This window comes from Herpailurus yagouaroundi, unplaced genomic scaffold, assembly GCF_014898765.1.
Source record: "Herpailurus yagouaroundi ecotype Mexico unplaced genomic scaffold, PumYag 221, whole genome shotgun sequence".
Taxonomy (NCBI): Eukaryota; Metazoa; Chordata; class Mammalia; order Carnivora; family Felidae; genus Herpailurus; species Herpailurus yagouaroundi.
The window spans coordinates 14,715,166-14,735,452 of record NW_024412452.1 but is presented as its reverse complement, the minus strand read 5'-3'; positions in this window follow the sequence as shown (position 1 = coordinate 14,735,452).

The window sequence follows — 20,287 nt, the reverse complement described above, 5'->3', positions numbered from 1 at the left end:
TTTGGTGTGATGGTTCTGATGTTTTGCTTCCCATGATGACTCTTCTTTTACACAACACACTTTCACTTCCTGAGGATAATACCATCTCTCATCTCTCAAGTTATCTCAATGACTTTAGAACATATTTTATTTTATCTTATCTTATTTTATTTATTTATTTATTTTTAAAAATTTTTTTTAACGTTTATTTATTTTTAAGACAGAGACAGAGCATGAATGGGGGAGGGCCAGAGAGAGAGGGACACACAGAATCTGAAGCAGGCTCCAGGCTCTGAGCTGTCAGCACAGAGCCTGACGCAGGGCTTGAACTCACGGACCGCGAGATCATGACCTGAGCCGAAGTCAGATGCTTAACCGACTGAGCCACTCAGGCGCCCCTAGTTATTTATTTTTGAGAGAGAGAGAGAGAGCACAGGTGAGGAGGGGCAGTGAGAGAGGGAGACACAAAACCTGAAGCAGGCTCTAAGCTCTGAGCTGTCAGTGCAGAGCTTGATGCGGGGCTCCAGCCCACGAACTGTGAGATCATGACCTGAGCCGAAGTCAAACGCTCAACTGACTGGGCCACCCAGGTGCACCCAGAACATTTTTTGAAAAACAAATTAAATCTGGGGCACCTGGGTGGCTCAGTCGAACGTCCGACTTCAGCTCAGGTCTTTATCTCACCATCTGTGGGTTTGAGCGCTGCCTTTTTCTCTGTGCTGACAGCTTGCTCAGGGCCTGGAACCTGCTTCAGATTCTGTGTACCCTTCTCTCTCTGCCCCTCCCCCATTCGTGCTCTGTCTCTCAAAAATAAATAAAATGTAAAAAAATTAAAAAAAAAAAAACCAAAGTAAGTCTATTCCAGGAAATAATTCAAATATGGGGAAAATGAAGAGTAAGTATCACTAATTTTTAATTTATAAGACCTGATTATAATAGTCAGGCAAGCAAAAGAGTCTCTAAGTGGCCATTAACTATTAAGGACGTCTATTTTCATTAGGGGAAAAGACGTTTCCCATTGAAGGGCTGCTCTGTATGGCTGAGTGGGATGTGCACTACTCAACTCCAGAAGACACTATTCACATTGCAGTTTAGGTGACTGTCACTCCTTGGATTTCCATTACACAATCTGCAGATTTGTATCCAGTGGTATGTAGAGAATTCAAAGTGTCATTATGGCTTCCTAACATGCGTGATTCTTCCTGGTGAAATGAAAGAGCCACTTGCCAAAGTGATATTTAGAGGATAGACATAGATTTACATCTGAACCTGTTTGGTTAAGAAATCATGCTAAGGTCCTTGTAGGCATAGTAATAGGAATATCTGCATGCGTCTGAGCCCCAGACTGACAGACATTTCCTTTAGTGATGTAGATGAAGGAATGTACCAACTGTCAATTCCATTTAGAGAACATTTAAAGTTGGAAAGAAAGGCTCCTCAGCATTTACCCAGGATTCCAATTTAGAGTGGGAGAAAAATAAACTGTAAAATAATCAATTGTGTTAGAATTAAGAAAGCATATAAAGAGAGGAAATATCTTCTTGCATCATGTGACTGACAGCAGGTCAGTAAAATAAAGCATTCAATCTGAAAAATCAAACGCCCTTTTGGGAAAAAAATAGAAGCATTGTAAGGTGAGAGTTTTACATGAAGGTAGACAATACAGTACCAATTTAAGATGTTAAGTGTCTTTTGTAGATGCATATGGACACATAAACATGTACAGTGACTAAAATTCTACCAGCAGAGGCTAGCTTTCAAAAGCAGAATGAGGAACTTGTTTAGATTAAAATAATGAATAGTTTCCCAGTGTTGGTGGTAGACATTAGAAAAAGCTAAACAGAAAAAAAAAAAGAAAAGAAAAGAAAAGCAAAAGAAAAAGCTAAACAGAATACAGACCTCATTTCCTTTGGATTTTGTGTGAAGTTTACTGTGCACAATACCCCCCTGTTGCCATTTTACATCAGCGTTAGGGTAAAAGAAAACCACAAATGGAATTATTTAAGATTTCAGGTTCCATTTTTGTGTTCTACTCTGAATGAAGAGTTTCAAAACTCTGTAGCGTGGATTAGGGGACATTGGAGAGAAAAGGGTGGGAGAAAGAGAAAGAAAGTTAGGAGAAGCTTGTTTTGTAAAAAATAAACTCTGCTTGAAATGATAGCCCCAGTGGTTTGGGCTCAGTTTCAGGACACAGGGAAGATAAAATTTAGACACCACTGGAGGAGAGCAATGAGGATGGGAGCAGTGTTTATGATACCACATTTGCTACTTGACTTGACTTAATTTGAGCTGTGTTAAGTATCAAGGGGAAAATGCACGAGTGTTTATTGGGAGGTTTATGTGATACTGTGGGAAACACAGTGGTCCTGGAGCCTGGGGCTTGTGTTTGAATGTCCAGTCTATGTCTTACTGCATTTGCAACATAAATATTGGCCTTTTAAGACTGAAGATGAGAATAATGATGTCCTTCTTTCAGGATTGTTCTTGGGACTAAATGAAAAATAGCTGTAAGACACCTGGCATGTGTGAGCACTCAACAAATCCTAATTTCCTTTCTTCTGAGCCCTCTGCCCTTGAAGCTATTCATGGTGATCCAGGTTTTATTTACTTAATAAAATTAAGTAATAATAAATAAATAAAATAATAAATAAATAAAAAATAAAATTTTGAGAGAGAGAGAGAGAGAGAGAAAGGGAGCATGAGTGAGAGAGGGGCAGAGAGAGAGAGGGAGATAGAGAGAATCCCAAGCAGGCTCTGCACTGTCAGTATGGAGCCTGACACGGGTCTTGAACCATGAACTGTGAGATCATGACCTGAGTCAAAATCAAGAGTCGGAACTTAACCGACTGAACCATCCAGGCGTCCTCGTCATCCAGGTTTTAAGGGCTCTTTAGTAGTGGGTTTCAAATTTTGGTCTCTGTCACAATGGCCTATGGAATTCTCTTGCTGAACATGTGCCTGAGCCTCAGCTTCAGGGATTCTGATTTCATATGCAGAGCATATTCTGATTCATGTGCAGAGGGGGCTATATGTTTGAACTTCTACTTTTTTTTTTTAATAAAATATATGGGTAATTTTTGTCAACATTAAATTTAAAAACTACCAATAAACTATCTGAATCCCCCACTGCCTATTTAGACATTGAAGCACTAACTTAGCATGAAGGTCCTTCACAAATTCGCCCTCACCTATTCCCTAACAGAGTTTTCCTTTGTCTGCCTTTCATTCCAGACATACTTCCCTGTCACTGGTCCTTGGGAAGACCATTGCATGGCTAACCTCCTCTTGTTCACACACTTCCAAGACCTAGTGTGTTCTGTTCCCTATCTCTTTGGTTCTATAATTCTTATTCTTCCTTAAAGATCCAACATAATGTTTTAGCTATTCCCTCTCTCTTCGTACTTCCTTCCACTTCCTAGTAGAACTTATGCCTCTGAATTTCTCTCCCATCTATTTGTACCAGGCATTTAGCAATGGTCATGGACCATGTTGGTTGAAGTCATTAACCATCCTTCCTGTTTTAGGGTTTGTGGTCTTTGGGGTCAGAAAAGTGTTTGTGTTTTACAATTTTTTCAGGTCCTCCTAACACCTAGTTCAGTGCCTGTATTTAAAGGTACTCTATAAACAGCTGGCTAGTGAATGTAATAATTGTTAGTCACAGTCAGGAGCCTCTTTATACACTGACTTGAGCTTAGGAAGATCACTGCAGCTATGACAGCAAATACTTCTTGTCTGCTATCATCCACCATTCTAAGTACTTTGCAAATAGGAAGTTGGTTAATGTTCATAACAACCCTAGGAAATTTATATCATATTATTCTCCTTTAAAGCTTATTTATTTATTTTGAGAAAGAGATAGAGACTATGAGTGGGGGAGGGGCAGAGAAAGAGGGGGAGAGAAAATCCCAAACAGGCTCTGAGCTGTCAGTGCAGGGCCCGACGTGGAGCTTGATCTCATGAAGTATGAGATCATGACCTGAGCTGAAATCAAGAGTTGCCACTTAACCAACTGAGCCACCCAGGTGCCCCTATATTATTCCCATTTAATGGAAGAAGAAATTGTGGCACAGACAGGTAAAGTAACTTGTCCAAGGTCACATAGCTAAGAATTGTCAGAGCGGGGGTTCTAGCCCAGTTTGGCTGGCCCCAGAGTTTTAAGCTCAACCCCCACTTAAAACTTCCTCTTCGTAATAAGAGATGGAATTTAATTAGTGCTGACTATGAGTGTCAGGAACTTTGCTACATACCACACATTTTTTTTCCTCTTTAAAAAAATGTGTTTGTGGGGCACCTGGGTGGCGCAGTCGGTTAAGCGTCCGACTTCAGCCAGGTCACGATCTCGCGGTCTGTGAGTTCGAGCCCCGCATCAGGCTCTGGGCTGATGGCTCAGAGCCTGGAGCCTGTTTCCGATTCTGTGTCTCCCTCTCTCTCTGCTCCTCCCCCGTTCATGCTCTGTCTCTCTCTGTCCCAAAAATAAATAAACGTTGAAAAAAAAAATTAAAAAAAAATAAAAATAAAAAAATGTGTTTGTACACTTTTGTACACCGTTTATACAGCAGTGATGGAAGGCAGTTTCATCCCCATTTTGCAAATAAAGGAAAAAAGTTTGATTAAGTTACCCAAGACCCCTGGGCTAGTAGCCTAATAAGATTCAAATCCAGGTCTGAATTTGAATCTGTCTGCTTAAGCATTCTGCTGTTACTGAGGATATATTTGTTTCTTACCACTTTTTGGTTATCTATCTAATTTTCACAGGAACACCCTGCTTACTGCACCCACCACCCATGCTCTGTCAGCTGCAGTAACATTTCCTGTCATGCCACAGCCAACCACAAAACTGGGCTCTAGGCTTTTCTTTGTATAAAGGAAAACCTCCATGGTCAGATACAACAATGGAAATATCTCTGCCCTGCTGATATATTGGTTTTGAGGTTCATAAAGATTTTATTCTCTAACACGTATATGTATATATATGCCTGTGCATATATGACTTTTTTAAATATTTATTTTTGAAAGAGAGAGAGAGAGGTAGTAGGGGAAGGGGCAGAGAGACAGGGGGACAGAAGATCTGAAGCAGGCTCTATGTTGACAGTAGAGAGCCTGATGCAGGGCCCAAACTCATGAACCCTGAGATCATGACCTGAGCCAAAGTTGGGTGTGTAACCAACTGAGCCACCCAGGCACCCCATGGGTGTATGTGATTTTTATACACTTGTGTACTTGTATATGTACTTAAAACTTTTAAAACCTAACTCTACTGACAGCATTGGGTGCACGCATAGAAAAAAAGTTGCAAAGGCGTGTGGCCAACAGCCAGTTCTTTTGCTGTTTACTCTTCTCCCATCTGGAAGATCTAAAAGAGTTGAAGAGATCTGTTGGATATCAGGGAGATTGTTTCTTTGGGGAAAGCAGTTGCAGTGCAATGGAATTTTCCTTTCTGCTCCATGGGGGTGATGTGGGAAGTACCCTTTATCCCAATCAGACTGTAAAGGGCTTCAAGAAGATTCTGACCTTGACTTGTATCTGATGGAATCTGTGTAGCCCGGAGGCTGGTGGTAGATTATGCCTGGAAACTGATTCACTGCTCTGCTTTGTCCATCCTTGCCATTGTGCCATCCATTCAAGATTGAATCTCAGTGATAGCATTTTTAATTTCATCCTGACTAGATTTTACTTCTTTTGTCTCCACAAAAAGTGATTCTATGCTTTTTTTCAACCCAGCTACTATTCTTATTATCATGGTTCTCAATTCTACTTCAGAGATCTTGCTTATATCTGTGTTGATTAAGATCCTGACTGTCATTTCTTCCTGTTCTTTCTTTTGGAGTGAATTCCTTCATTTTGTCATTTTGGAGGAAGAAAAAATTAATAAAATAAAAAATTAAAATTAAATAATTAAAAACAAGACAAAAATCAAATAAAGGAAGCTAGATCCTAGATGTGTTTTCATCTGCTTGTTGAAAGAAGCTTGATAGAATAGAGAAAAAAGGGAAAGAAAAGAAAGGAAAAAGGTAAGAAAAAATTTAAAAATTAGAAAAATTTATGTAATAAAATAGAATCGAAAATTTAAAAAAATTAAAAAATAAAGTAAAAATAATTTTTTTAATTTTTTTTTTACTGTTTATTTATTTTTGAGACAGAGAGAGACAGAGCATGAACAGGGGAGGGGCAGAGAGGGAGGGAGACATAGAATCTGAAACAGGCTCCAGGCTCTGAGCTGTCAGCACACAGCCCGACACGGGGCTTGAACTCACAGACCGCGAGACCATGACCTGAGCCGAAGGCGGATGCTTAACCAACCAAGCCACCCAGGCGCCCCTTAAAATTTTTAATTAAATGAAAATAAAAATTCATTTTTCTCTTTCTGTATCCAAGAAAAAGAAAGAAAAAAAAACAACAAAAACAATTGAAACAAAAACAGAAGCAAAAAAACTGAAATAATGAATGAACGAGCAAACAGAATGAAACCTGAATGGAGTTACATCTAGTTTCCCCTAGAACTCAAACTATGAAGTCTTCTATAGTCCATCCACTCAGCAGGGGAAAAGACTTGTGCTGATTTTTTAGGGGATGTGCTTGGAGGGTGCAGCTGGGTGGGGCTTGGTGCAGTTCCACTGACCACTAGGTGGCACTGCTTAGCTACTGGCATGGATCAGTGTGGCGCATGTGGGCGGGGAGAGGTGGAAATGGCTTCACTCAGCTCCCTAGTCTCTGGCACAGGAGCTTCAAGTTCTCACTGACCCATGATCAAGCAATCATGGTGTTTCTTTTTACTGTTTAAAATATGGCTATTAGAAAATTTAAAATTGTACACATGGCACACATGTGTGGCTTGCATTATGTATTTATGGATAATGTGGTTCCAGATAGTAGTCCTTCTATCAGTCTGGATGCTTCCTAAAGTGAAGATGTCAAAAACACGGAGCAGATCCTACAGTCAATTCATAATGGATCTATAATATGAGCAAGAAATAAATGTTTGCTGTTTTAAGCCACTGGGGTTTGGGATTGTTTGTAGTATTAATGTCCTCACTATTCTGATTGGGTCTACATGGAAAAGGAAAGGCAGCAGAAGTGAACCTCCTGAATATTCTATTCTCTGAAACCTCCACGAATGTCTATTTTCCTTCTTCAGACTCCTCATCTCCACAACCAACAACCAGAAATATCAGAATCTTTTAAAATTTCCTTATCCTTTTAGATGGACTCTGGTCTAGGAGTAATTCAGAAGGAGAAAGGCAAATCCGATATCACTGTGTAGATTTTTTTTCTTTTCTTTCTTTTTTTTTTTTAGAGTATTTTTTAAAAAAAAATATTTATTCTGAGAGAGAAAGAGTATGCAAGAGTGGGGTAGGGACAGAGAAAGTGGGGGAGAGGGGATTTTAAGGAGGATCCACACTGTCAGCACAGAGCCCGATGGGGAGCTCAAATTCATGAACCGTGAGATCATGACCTGAGCCAAAATCAAGAGTCAGACACTTAATCGCCTGAGCCACTCAGGTGCCCTGGATTTTTTTTTTTTTTTTTTCGTGTCTTGACACACAAGGAAGATAGCTTTCTGATTGTCTTGCCTTTGTAAATGAGGTCAACATAAGACCAGAAGACTCATGCCCCAGTTTGGTCATTTCCTTCCTGTCACAGTGATCCTTGGATAAACAGCCCACTCTTTCAGTTAAGCCTCCCTTCCTGTTTCTCTTGCTCCCTGGGCCTCTCTATAAAGTATTCACATTAGGGTTTTACAAGCATATTCTGATGACGGTGTGAAAGGCATATAGAATTGGACATCGCTAGGAGAACAGTGGCAGTCAAACCTGCTGTCATAATCCAGGGAAGAGATGACAGAATCACACCAGTGAGAGTGAAGCTGGTAAGAGTTCATTTCAATCATCAGTCGAACAAATATTTACAGAAGGTGCATCATATATCAGAAACTGTGCCTGGATAAGAGGTAGCTAAGCTTTACTCTCTGCCCTCAAAGAGCTCTTAAGATGATGATTTCAACATCCAGTGAGTGCTGAATGCTATGATGTGCAGATAAAGAAAGGGAAATGGGCTATTTTGTGAAGCCTTCCTAGAAATGGTGATAACTGAATGAAGTCTTGAAGGATGAATAGGATTTGCCAGGGCAAAAGGGTAGGAGAAAGATTTGAAAGATACTTAGGGGGAAGAATCAAGAAGAAGAAAGAATCTCAGACGATTTCCCATTTATGACTTAGCACATGGAAGATGGTCACTTCATTGATGAGTGTAAGGAATAAAAGAAGAACAGCCTAGTAATGGGAAAAAGGGACGCATTTAGATTAAAAAAAAATAATGAGTTTAGAGTTCTAGTTAGGAATCTAGGAATGACTGCCCATTAGTGGTTAGAGATCTATAGGACTGGAGCAAAGAAGAAAGGTCAAAACTTTTATATTTCAGAGTCAAGAGCTTGTCTATGGGTATTTGAAATTCTAATAATGGGTGAAAATGCCCAGGGAGAACAAGAGTCTATGTATTCATTAACTCATACATTCAGTATTTACTGAGAGTCCACTATGTGGTAAGTGAAGAAATGGGAGATCAACTTGGATAGATATGTACTTTAAAAAAATGCAGGAGTGTAGACTCTTCTTTCAAGAAACTTTTTATTGTTCAGGGAAAGTGATCAATAGCTGATAACTAGATAGGATAGGAAACCAAGAGAACACTTTTAAAGGATGAGAAAGACTTTCTGGAATTGAAAATGTAGTTGAATTTTACCTACATTTGGAAAAAAGCTTTTTGTTAATGAGCTAAAAGTTTATTCTACACATATCTATTAATATTATTAAAGTTTGCAGAGGTTTAATCATATTAATGTAACCGTTCACTTCTCTCATTATCTGATTGTTCTGCACTGCAAATAATGAATCTAGAAGACTTATGTTTCAAAAGAAATTGATTAAACAAATTTTAATTGACCATCTCCTGAGGTGTTATGCAGGCACAGAAAAGTCAAGACCTGATCATGCCCTCTGGGACTTACTGTTTATAAAGATTAATGCCTGTGGACTGCATAGATGATCACTGTGATGAGATTGTACTTCCATTTGTAGAAAATCTCTTAAAAAATAAGAAAGTGGAAACATTGAGGAAAGTCTAGAAAATTGAATTAAGGCTCTGTTTGTGTCAAATGAACAACTGAAGAATTTGAGCTCTCTCTTTTTCCTTGTAGGCAATGGGATCCATTTATTAAAGGGGGCCTGCACAGAGGGATCTTGTAGGACAGTGACTCAAAGGACAGGGGAATCAGTTGGGGACTATTGTAGTTTGCCTTTATGGGAGGTAATAGTATGTAGGTAGTAGAGTTAAGGATGAACACAACTATTTCAAAGGAAGAATCCACAGATCGTACCAACTGAATAAGATGGTGAGCATTAAGAGGTACTTAGGAAGGACTTTAGTGTCTTGATCCTCTGAGGAGAGTAGTTCCTTAACAGAAAAAAGAAAGTCATAGAGTGAGGTGGGTTTGGGATATGAGTTTGAAGATAAGGAGAGAGGGGAGAGGCAAAGATCTGCTTAGACTCATGAGCAAAGAAGTAAGAGCTAAGGAGATATTCCTAGACCTTCTCCAAGGAGAATATGTAGAATTGAGAAATCGACACAGTTTTGTTGTTTTGAAGGGGCACATACAGCCCAGGTTTTATAGCAGTGCTATCAATAATAGCCAAAGTACGGAAAGAGCCCAATGTCCATTGATGGATGAATGGATAAAGAAGATGTGGTATATATAGGAGGAGCCAAGATGGCAGAACAGCATGGAAGTTTTTTGTGTGTCTCGCTTCCGTGAAATACAGCCAGACCAACACTAAACCATTCTACACACCTAGAAAACTGATTGGAGGATTAACACAACAATCTGCACAACCTGAACCAGAGAATTCAGCAGGTACGTGCCACAGAGGGGTGAATTTTGGGGAGTGAGAAGCCACGGAGGGTAGGGAACCGCTTTTGTGGGTGGAGAGAGGATGGAGACTGGGGAAGGGGGGAGAATACGGGAAAAGCACCCTTCCCCAAAAGCAGCTGGAGAGAAAGTGGAAAATTGGAAACAGCCGCAGGGACTAAACTAAAAAGGGAGAAAGGAGAAAGGAGAGGGTTTAAATTCCATTAAGCCTGTAAATAAGGGAAGCACAGAGTCTGCAACTCTGCAGCTTGATACCTGGCAGTGCTCTGGTGGGAAGGGCGAATCCTCAGGAACAGAGTGGGGTCCGGGAGGTTCTCGGGCCACACAGGGAAAAGCGGTTCCACTGCTGGAAGGACATTTGGTAGAGGCTGTTAAAGCCACCTGGTCCCAGCAGAGCCCAGAAAATAGCCACATTTGCTGGTGCTGGAACAAGGTTGTTAAGGGTGAAGCCTGTTGCCAGATGTGTGTTGTGATTTGCCATAATCCCTGAAGCACTGCTACTACACTATCTCAAGAACTTTTTCTGGGGTGGGCTGGCACCTGACCGCAGTCTCGGGGCACCGGGAGCAGCAGGGTCCAGCAAGTGTTCCTGGGTGCAGCCGACATTTGGCCATTGCTCGTGAGACCCTCCCACAGAGGGGTGGAACGGGTCAAAGCCGCAGTCCTTCAGAAGTAAGGGGCCGGGGAAAACAGCCGCCTCTGACACAAAACTCGGGAGAGAGGTACTGCCTGGGGCTTGGTCACGGAGAGTGAAAAAGCGGGGAGTGGACGAAAGCTGAAGACACAATTGCTGACCTGGGAGAACAGACTGGGTAGCTGGGTGGTGCCATTTTCACCGCTCCTGCGCATGCGCATACGTAGTGCACCTATGAGCACTGCAACAATCCACCCCAGTAGGCTAGCAGCGCCATCTACTGGAGAGTGGAGCTGTTGCATTGAGCCCTGCCCAATTGGGCCAACTTCGTTCTGTAAGAACACAAGTCTCACCACCGGCTTAGTTTGTGGACTATAAAGCACTAAACAGACTGACTTCTAGAGGAAAACAAAGTAATTTCAGTCCTACTTCAATCTGTTAGCAGGTTCATCTATTCAATTTTCTTTCTTTCTTTTTTTCTTTTTCTCTTTTACACTTTTTTTCTTTTTCTTGAATACAGGAGAAAAAATTCATTTTTATTTTCAATTTTTATTAAAAATATTTTTCTTTAATTTTTTCTACTGTATTTTTTACTTTTGCATAAATTTTAAAAATTCTAATTTACTTCCATCATTTCATTTTAGTCTACTTCAGTATATACATTTTTTCAAATTTTCCAACGATTTCCTTTTTTTTCCCTTCTTTTCCTTTTTTTCTCTAATCTATCAAGCCTCTTTCAACACCCAGAACAAAACACACCTAGGATCTGGCATCATTTATTCACTTTTGTGTGTGTGTATTTGATCTATTAATTTTAATTTTTTTATTTTAATTTATTTTAATTTTAATTTTTCTACCTCATTAATTCCTTTTCTCCCTTCAAAATGATGAAATGAAGGAATTCACCCCAAAAGAAAGAACAGGAACAAACGACAGCCAGGGACTTAACCAACACAGATACAAGCAAGATGTCAGAACCAGAATTTAGAATCATGATAATAAGAATACTAGCTGGAGTTGAAAATAGATTAGAATCCCTTTCTGCAGAGATAAAAGAAATAAAAAATAGCCAGAATGAAATTAAAAATGTTATAACTGAGCTGCAATCACGGATGGATGCAGCGGCAGTAAGGATGGATGAGGCAGAACAGAGAATCAGCGATATAGAGGACAAACTTATAGAGAATAATGAAGCAGAAAAAAAGAGGGAGACTAAGGCAAAAGAACATGATTTAAGAATTAGAGAAATCAGTGACTCATTAAAAAGGAACAACATCAGAATCATAGGGGTCCCAGAAGAGGAAGAGAGAGAAATGGGGGTAGAAGGGTTATGTGAGGAAATCATGGTGGAAAACTTTTCTAACCTGGGGAAAGACACAGACATCAAAATCCAGGAAGCACAGAGGACTCCCATTAGATTCAACAAAAACCGACCATCAACAAGGCATATCATAGTCAAATTCACAAAATACTCAGGCAAGGAGAGAATCATGAAAGCAGTAAGGGAAAAAAAGTCCTTAACCTACAAAGGAAGACAGATCAGCTTTGCAGCAGACCTATCCACAGAAACTTGGCAGGCCAGAAAAGAGTGGCAGGATATATTCAGTGTGCTGAATCAGAAAAATATGCAGCCAAGAATTCTTTATCCAGCAAGGCTGTCATTCAAAATAGAAGGAGCGAGTAAAAGTTTCCCAGACAAACAAAAATTAAAGGAGTTTGTAAACACTAAACCAGCCCTGCAAGAAATTTTAAGGGGTACTCTCTGAGGGGAGAAAAGATGAAAAAAAAATATATATATATATATGTATATATATATATATATATATATATATACACACACACACAAACACACACACACACACACACACATATATATATACATATATATATATATAAATAAATACCAAAAGCAACAAAGATTAGAAAGGACCAGAGAACACCACCAGAAACTCCAACACTACAAGCATCATAATGGCAATAAATTCATATCTTTCAGTAATCACTCTAAACGTCAATGGACTCAATGCTCCAATCAAAAGACACAGGGTAATAGAATGTATAAGAAAACAAGATCCATCTCTATGCTGTTTACAAGAGACCCACTTTAGACCTAAAGACACCTTCAGATTGAAAGTAAGGGGATGGAGAACCATCTATCATGCTAATGGTCGACAAAAGAAAGCTGGAGTAGCCATACTTATATCAGACAATCTAGACTTTAAAATAAAGACTGTATCAAGAGATACAAAAGGACATGATATCATAATCAGGGGGTCTATCCACCAAGAAGACCTAACAATTGTAAACATTTATGCGCCAAATGTGGAAGTACCCAAATATATAAATCAATTAATTACAAACATAAAGAAACTCATTGATAGTAATACCATAATAGTAGTAGACTTCAACACCCCACTCACAGCAATGGACAGATCATCTAATCAAAAAATCAACAAAGAAACAATGGCTTTGAATGACACACTGGACCAGATGGACTTAACAGATATATTCAGAACATTTCATCCTAAGGCAGTGGAATATACATTCTTCTCCAGTGCACATGGAACGTTCCCCAGAATAGACCATATACTGGGACACAAATCAGCCCTAAGTAAGTACAAAAAGACCGAGATCATACCATGCATATTTTCAGACCACAACGCTATGCAACTTGAAATCAACCACAAGAAAAAATTTGGAAAGGTAACAAATACTTGGAGACTGAAGAACAGCCTACTAAAGAATGAATGGGTTAACCAAGCAGTTAAAGAAGAAATTAAAAAGTATATGGAAGTCAATGTAAATGATAACACCACAACCCAAAACCTCTGGGACGCAGCAAAGGCGGTCGGTCATAAGAGGAAAGTATATAGCAATCCGGGCCTTCCTAAAGAAGGAAGAAAGATCTCAGATACACAACCTAACCTTACGCCTTAAGGAGCTGGAAAAAGAACAACAAATAAAACCCAAAACCAGCAGAAGACAGGAAATAATAAAGATTAGAGCAGAAATTAATGCTATTGAAACCAAAAAACCCAGTAGAACAGATCAATGAAACCAGAAGCTGGTTCTTTGAAAGAATTAACAAAATTGATAAACCACTAGCAAGTTGGATCAAAAAGAAAAAGGAAAGGACCCAAATAAATAAAATCAAGAATGAAAGAGGAGAGATCACAACCAACACAGCAGAAATAAAAACAATAATAAGAGAATATTATGAGCAATTATATGCCAATAAAATGAGTAATCTGAAAGAAATGGACAAATTCCTAGAAACATATACACTACCAAAACTGAAACAGGAAGAAATAGAATATTTGAACAGACCCATAACCAGTAAGGAAATCCAATTAGTAATCAAAAATCTGGCAAAAAACAAGAGTCCAGGGCCAGATGGCTTTCCAGGGGAATTCTACCAAACATTTAAGGAAGAGTTAACACCTATTCTCTTGAAGATGTTCCAAAAAATAGAAATGGAAGGAAAACTTCCAAACTCTTTCTTTTTTTTTTTTTTTTTAATTTTTTTTTCAACGTTTATTTATTTTTGGGACAGAGAGAGACAAAGCATGAACGGGGGAGGGGCAGAGAGAGAGGGAGACACAGAATCGGAAACAGGCTCCAGGCTCTGAGCCATCAGCCCAGAGCCCGACGCGGGGCTTGAACTCACGGACCGCGAGATCGTGACCTGGCTGAAGTCGGAGGCTCAACCGACTGCGCCACCCAGGCGCCCCTTCCAAACTCTTTCTATGAAGCCAGCATTACTTTGATTCCAAAATCAGACCATGACCCCACTAAAAAGGAGAACTACAGACCAATTTCCCTGATGAACATGGATGCAAAAATCCTCAACAAGATATTAGCCAACTGGATCCAACAATACATTAAAATAATTATTCACCACGACTAAGTGGGATTTATACCTGGGATGCAGGGCTGGTTCAGTATCTGCAAAACAACTAACGTGATTCATCACATCAATAAAAGAAAGGACAAGAACCATATGATCCTCTCAATAGATGCAGAGAAAGCATTTGACAAAATACAGCATCCTTTCTTGATAAAAACCCTCAAGAAAGTAAGTATAGAAGGATCATATCTCGAGATCATAAAAGCCATGTATGAACGACCCAACACTAATATCTTCCTCAATGGGGAAAAACTGACAGCTTTCCCCCTAAGGTCAGGAACAAGACAGGGATGTCCACTCTCGCCACTGTTATTCAACATAGTATTGGAAGTCTTAGCCTCTGCAATCAGGCAACACAAAGAAATAAAAGGCATCCAAATTGGCCAGGAGGAGGTCAAACTTTCACTCTTTGCAGATGACATGAGACTCTACATGGAAAACCCAAAAGATGCCACCAAAAAACTGCTAGAATTGATTCATGAATTCAGCAAAGTTGCAGGATATAAAATCAATGCATAGAAATCGGTTGCATTCGTAAACACCAACAATTAAGCAACAGAAAGAGAAATCAAGGAATCGCTCCCATTTACAGTTGCACAAAAAACCATAAAATACCTAGGAATAAATCTAACCAAAGAGGTGAAAAATCTATACACTGAAAATTATAGAAAGCTTGTGAAAGAAATTGAAGAAGATGCAAAAAAAAAAAAAAAAAAAAAAAAAAAAGAAAAGAAAAAGATTCCATGCTCCTGGATAGGAAGAACAAATCTTGTTAAAATATCGATACTACCCAAAGCAATCTACATATTCAATGCAATCCCTATCAAAGTAACACCAGCATTCTTTACTGAGCTAGAACAAATACTCCTAAAATTTGTATGGAACCAGAAAAGACCCTGAATAGCCAAAGCGATCTTGAAAAAGAAAACCAGAGCAGGAGGCATCACAATCCCAGACTTCAAGCTATACTACAAAGCTGTCATCATCAAGACAGTGTGTCATCATCAAGAACAGACACTCAGATCAATGGAACAGAACAGAGAACCCAGAAATGGACCCACAAACGTATGGCTAACTAACCTTTGACAAAGCAGGAAAGAATATCCAATGGAATAAAGACAGTCTCTTCAGCAAGTGGTGCTAGGAAAACTGGGCAGCGACATGCAGAAGAATGAATCTGGACCACTTTCTTACACCATACACAAAAATAAACTCAAAATGGATGAAAGACCTCAATGTAAGACAGGAAGCCATCAAAATCCTCAAGGAGACAGCAGGCAAAAACCTTTTTGATCTTGGCTGCAGCAACTTTTTACTTGACATGTCTCCAGAGGCAAGGGAAACAAAAGCAAAAATGAACTACTTGGACCTCATCAAAATGAAAAGCAATCAGCAAAACTAAAAGGCAACCGACAAAATGGGAGAAGATATTTGCAAATGACATATCAGATAAAGGGTTAGTATCCAAAATCTATAAAGAACTTATCAAACTCAACACCCAAAAAACAAATAATCCAGTGAAGAAATGGGCAAAAGACATGAATAGACACTTCTCCAAAGAAGACATCCAGATGACCAACCGACACATGAAAAAATGCTCAACATCCCTCATCATCAGGGAAATACAAATCAAAACCACAATGAGATACCACCTGACACCTGTCAGAATGGCTAACATTAACAACTCAAGCAACAACAGATGTTGGCGAGGATACGGAGAAAGAGGATCTCTTTTGCATTGTTTGTGGGAATGCAAGCTGGTGCAGCCACTCTGGAAAACAGTATGGAGGTTCCTCAAAAAACTAAAAATAGAACTACCCTACGACCCAGCAACTGCACTACTAGGCATTTATCCACGGGATACAGGTGTGCTGTTTCGAAGGGACACACGCACACCATGTTTGTAGCAGCACTATCAACAATAGCCAAAGTATGGAAAGAGCCCAAATGTCCATCAATGGATGAATGGATAAAGAAAAATTGTATGTATATACCATGGAGTATTACTTGGCAATCAAAAAGAATGAAATCTTGCCATTTGCAACTACATGGATGGAACTGGAAGGTATTATGCTAAGTGAAATTAGTCAGAGAAAGACAAAAATCATGACTTCACTTATATGAGGACTTTAAGAGACAAAACAGATGAACATAAGGGAAGGGAAACAAAAATAATAAAAAACAGGGAGGGGGACAAAACAGAAGAGCCTCATAAATATGGAGAATAAACTGCGGATTACTGGAGGGGTTGTGGGAGGGGAATGGGCTAAATGGGTAAGGGGCACTAAGGAATCTACTCCTGAAATCATTGTTGCACTATATGCTAACTAATTTTTATGTAAATTAAAAAAAAAGAAGATGTGGTATGTATATACAATGGAGTATTACTCGGCAATCAAAACAAATGAAATATTGCCATTTACAACAATGTGGAGGGAGCTATAGGGTATTATGCTAAGCGAAATAAGTCAGCCAGAGAAAGACAAATATCATGACTTCACTCATGTGGAATTTAAGATACAAAACAGATGAACATAAGGGAAGGGAAGCAAAGATAATATAAAAACAGGGAGGGGACAAAACATAAGAGACTCTTAATTACAGAGAACAAACTGAGGGTTGCCGGAGGGGCTGTGGTGGGGGGGTGAGCTAAATGGGTAAGGGACATTAAGGAAGACACTTGTTGGGATGAGAACTGGGTGTTATACACAGGGGATAATTCACTGGAATCTACCTCTGAAATCACTATTGCAATATATGCTAACTAAGTTGGATGTAAATAAAAAAAAAAAAGGAAATTGACACAGCTTTATGTCAAACAACTGGGAAGAACCATGGTGGAGATAGGGAGCAGGAAGGCGAGCCAGTAAAGGGATTGTTAAAGGTGTGGTTTATAGAAGAAGACTGTTAGAAGCCTAGGGAGAAGGGTGATTCTATAAGAAAAAGGAAGTGGTCAAAAGTATCAAATGCATAGAGCCTAAGGAGGCTGAGGCTTCAAAAAGGCAGTTGGGCTTGGTGATTAATGCACCATGGTGACCTTCAAGGGGCAGTTTCAGAAGGAGGCCAAGGGAAAAGTCACAAAGAGAAAATGGGGTGGGGCTAGTGAAAAGGGGAAGGAGTGGTTGCAGACTATTCATTCTAGAAGTTTGTTACAGTGAATTATAGAGTAGAGAACTGGTTTGTAGCTTCCAGGAATAATAGGTAACTCATTCATTTATTTGTTTACTAGGGCCATATTTATCAGAGCCTACTATGTGCTTGTTCACTGCTAGGTGAATAAGGTGGGCCTGATCCCTAGTATTACGGAACTTGCATTCTAGTGTGGAGGGATAGTCTGTAAACAATGAAGACAACTTCAGATATTGAAAGGGGTATTGATGAAAATAAAATGAGGCATGAAATAAGCACATAGCTGTTTATGGAAAGAGAAGGTGTGTAGATCTTGAGGCAGGAATGAGCACCATATGTTCAAGGAACCCAAAGGACCGTGTGTCTAGTGCTTGATACACTAGGGGGAGAGTGATAGGAGACATCAGAGAGACACAGGGAAGGACTTTGAATGTTATTCCATGTTTACGAGAACAGACACCATTGGTGGATTTTAAATAGGGGAGTGACATGATCAGATTTACAACTATCAAATTCTCTTTGGCTGCTCTGTGAAGAATGGATTGTAGAAGAAAGCATGGGTTCAAGCTTGGACACATTAATGAGAAGCTGCTGAATAATTCAGCAAAGGGGTAAGCATGGCTTAGACCAGACAGGTAGCCCAGAAAATGGGGAGAAGGGGTCAGATTTGGGATATGTTTTGGTGGTAGAATCTCCAATAGGGTACGCTAAATGATGCTGAGGATAGGGGAAAAGAAAAATGACGGGTGACTCTTAGGTTTTTGGCCTGAGTGACTACATAAACAGTGAAAACATTTCCTGATATGGGAAGACTGGAGGAGGTGCAGATATGGGGTGTGGTATGGTGGTAGGGATCAGGGGTTTCATTGTGCTTATACGGGACTTGTTTTGAGCCATCCAAGTGGAGGTGGAGTTCATAGGAGTGGCTGGAGTCAAGTGCTGTCCTAGTGAAGGGCTGTATATTTGTAAGGCATAGATTGAGGGCAGGAATATGCTGGAAAGAAGAAGAGAGGAGGAAAATGAGGAAGGTGGGTTTGGGAGGGGGTGAAGAAGGATTCGATCACTGGCCCAGAGAGGGTTTCCATGGAAAGCAGGAGGGACACCACTGATGCAGAAAAGGAAATAAAGGCACATGTAGCAACAGAGTCCTTTAGAGGTGGGAGGAAGAAAGGAGACAAGGCTTAGGCTGAATGCCCTCTGATGTCTCTCTGAAGTGAGAGATGAAGTCCCCTGGTCAGGGGGATTTGAGTGAGAGGAACTGTTGGAGACTGAGGACAGAGGAGGTTTGGAATAACATTTTGGAGAATCATTTGAGAGTAGAGAGCATGGAGTGAGAAAAGCCCTTGACCTCAGAGTCCTTAATGACCATAAGGCAAGAACAAGGAACCTGAATGGAATAACCCAGTGAGGGCATGTGTGGGATACAGAAAGACCCTAGAGCACTGAGTGGGGCTGGGGAGTTAGGTTCCTGGTGTAGGCAAAAGGCTAGGTGTTTGCAGCAGCATAAAAATGTGGAAGTGCAACTAAAAGCTGGGTCCACAGACCACAGTTTCAGCATCCCTTGGCAGTCTGTTCCAGAAAGCCAGGGCTCCAGCCCAGATCTCTGAGTCAGGCCATGCAATTTAATTAGATCCCTGGGTGATGTCCTATGTGTATTAAAATTTGTAATGAGCTGCAGTAGGGAATGAGGATTTCAAGGGTTAAACATTTTAAAAAATAAGAATGGTGTGTTCCTGCAGAAGGTCAGAGGATCTTTCTTATTGATTAATACATTTTCCTTTTTATAGATCTTTATGTTTTCCTGATTTTAAAAAAGAATGTACACCTGTTTCAGAAGTGGAAATATGGGCAGGTACGAAGGCACTAATGTCCAGCCACATTCCTAGGGCCTGTTTCTTTTTTTTTTTTTTTTTTAATGTTTTATTTTATTTTATTTTCGAGAGAGACAGAGCGTAAGCAGGGGAGGGCAGAGAGAGAGAAAGACACAGAATCAGAAGCAGGCTCCAGACACCGAGCGTGCCTAAACAGAGCCAGATGTGGGACTCGAACCCACAAACCGTGAGATCATGACCTGAGCCGAAGTCGGACACTTAACCAACTGAGCCACCTAGGTGCCCCTCCTAGGGCCTGTTTCAATAATAGAAGGAGCTGAGTAATGACTGTGAGGCTTCCTGCAAGTTTAGTCTCTCCCAGGGAGTTATCACCAGGAGGCAGTTTAGCAGCAGAGCATTTGTTTCTTCATAAGATGACCTTCAGCCAGTTCTTAACTTAGCCCCTATTTCTTTATCAGCAAAATGGGTATGTAAGTAATACTACATAGGGTTAATGTAAATATTACATTAAATATTTATGCAAATACTTTAATAAAAGCCCCAAAAGTTATTATTACATGTACTAGGGTGAGAAATCACCAGGCAAAACAAACTTTTAATGCATGTAATATAAAAGTTCCCCTGCTTGGTGGTCTTTGGGCCACTTCCTGTACAAACTACTAATTTGAAGATCCTTATCAGCATGACAGTTCAGGAGAAGAACCCTGGAGGACTGACGAGACAGTATACATGCCTAATGTGAGGCACATGGTCAGGGAATGGAAGCCAAGGTCTGTGCAAAGGGGAACAAGTCATGAAGACTTTGGTGTGGGAAATTAGAAGCAACAGAGCAAAATTTCAGGTCCTGGGATGGAACACAGGTTTCTCCTGGGGCTTCCTCCACT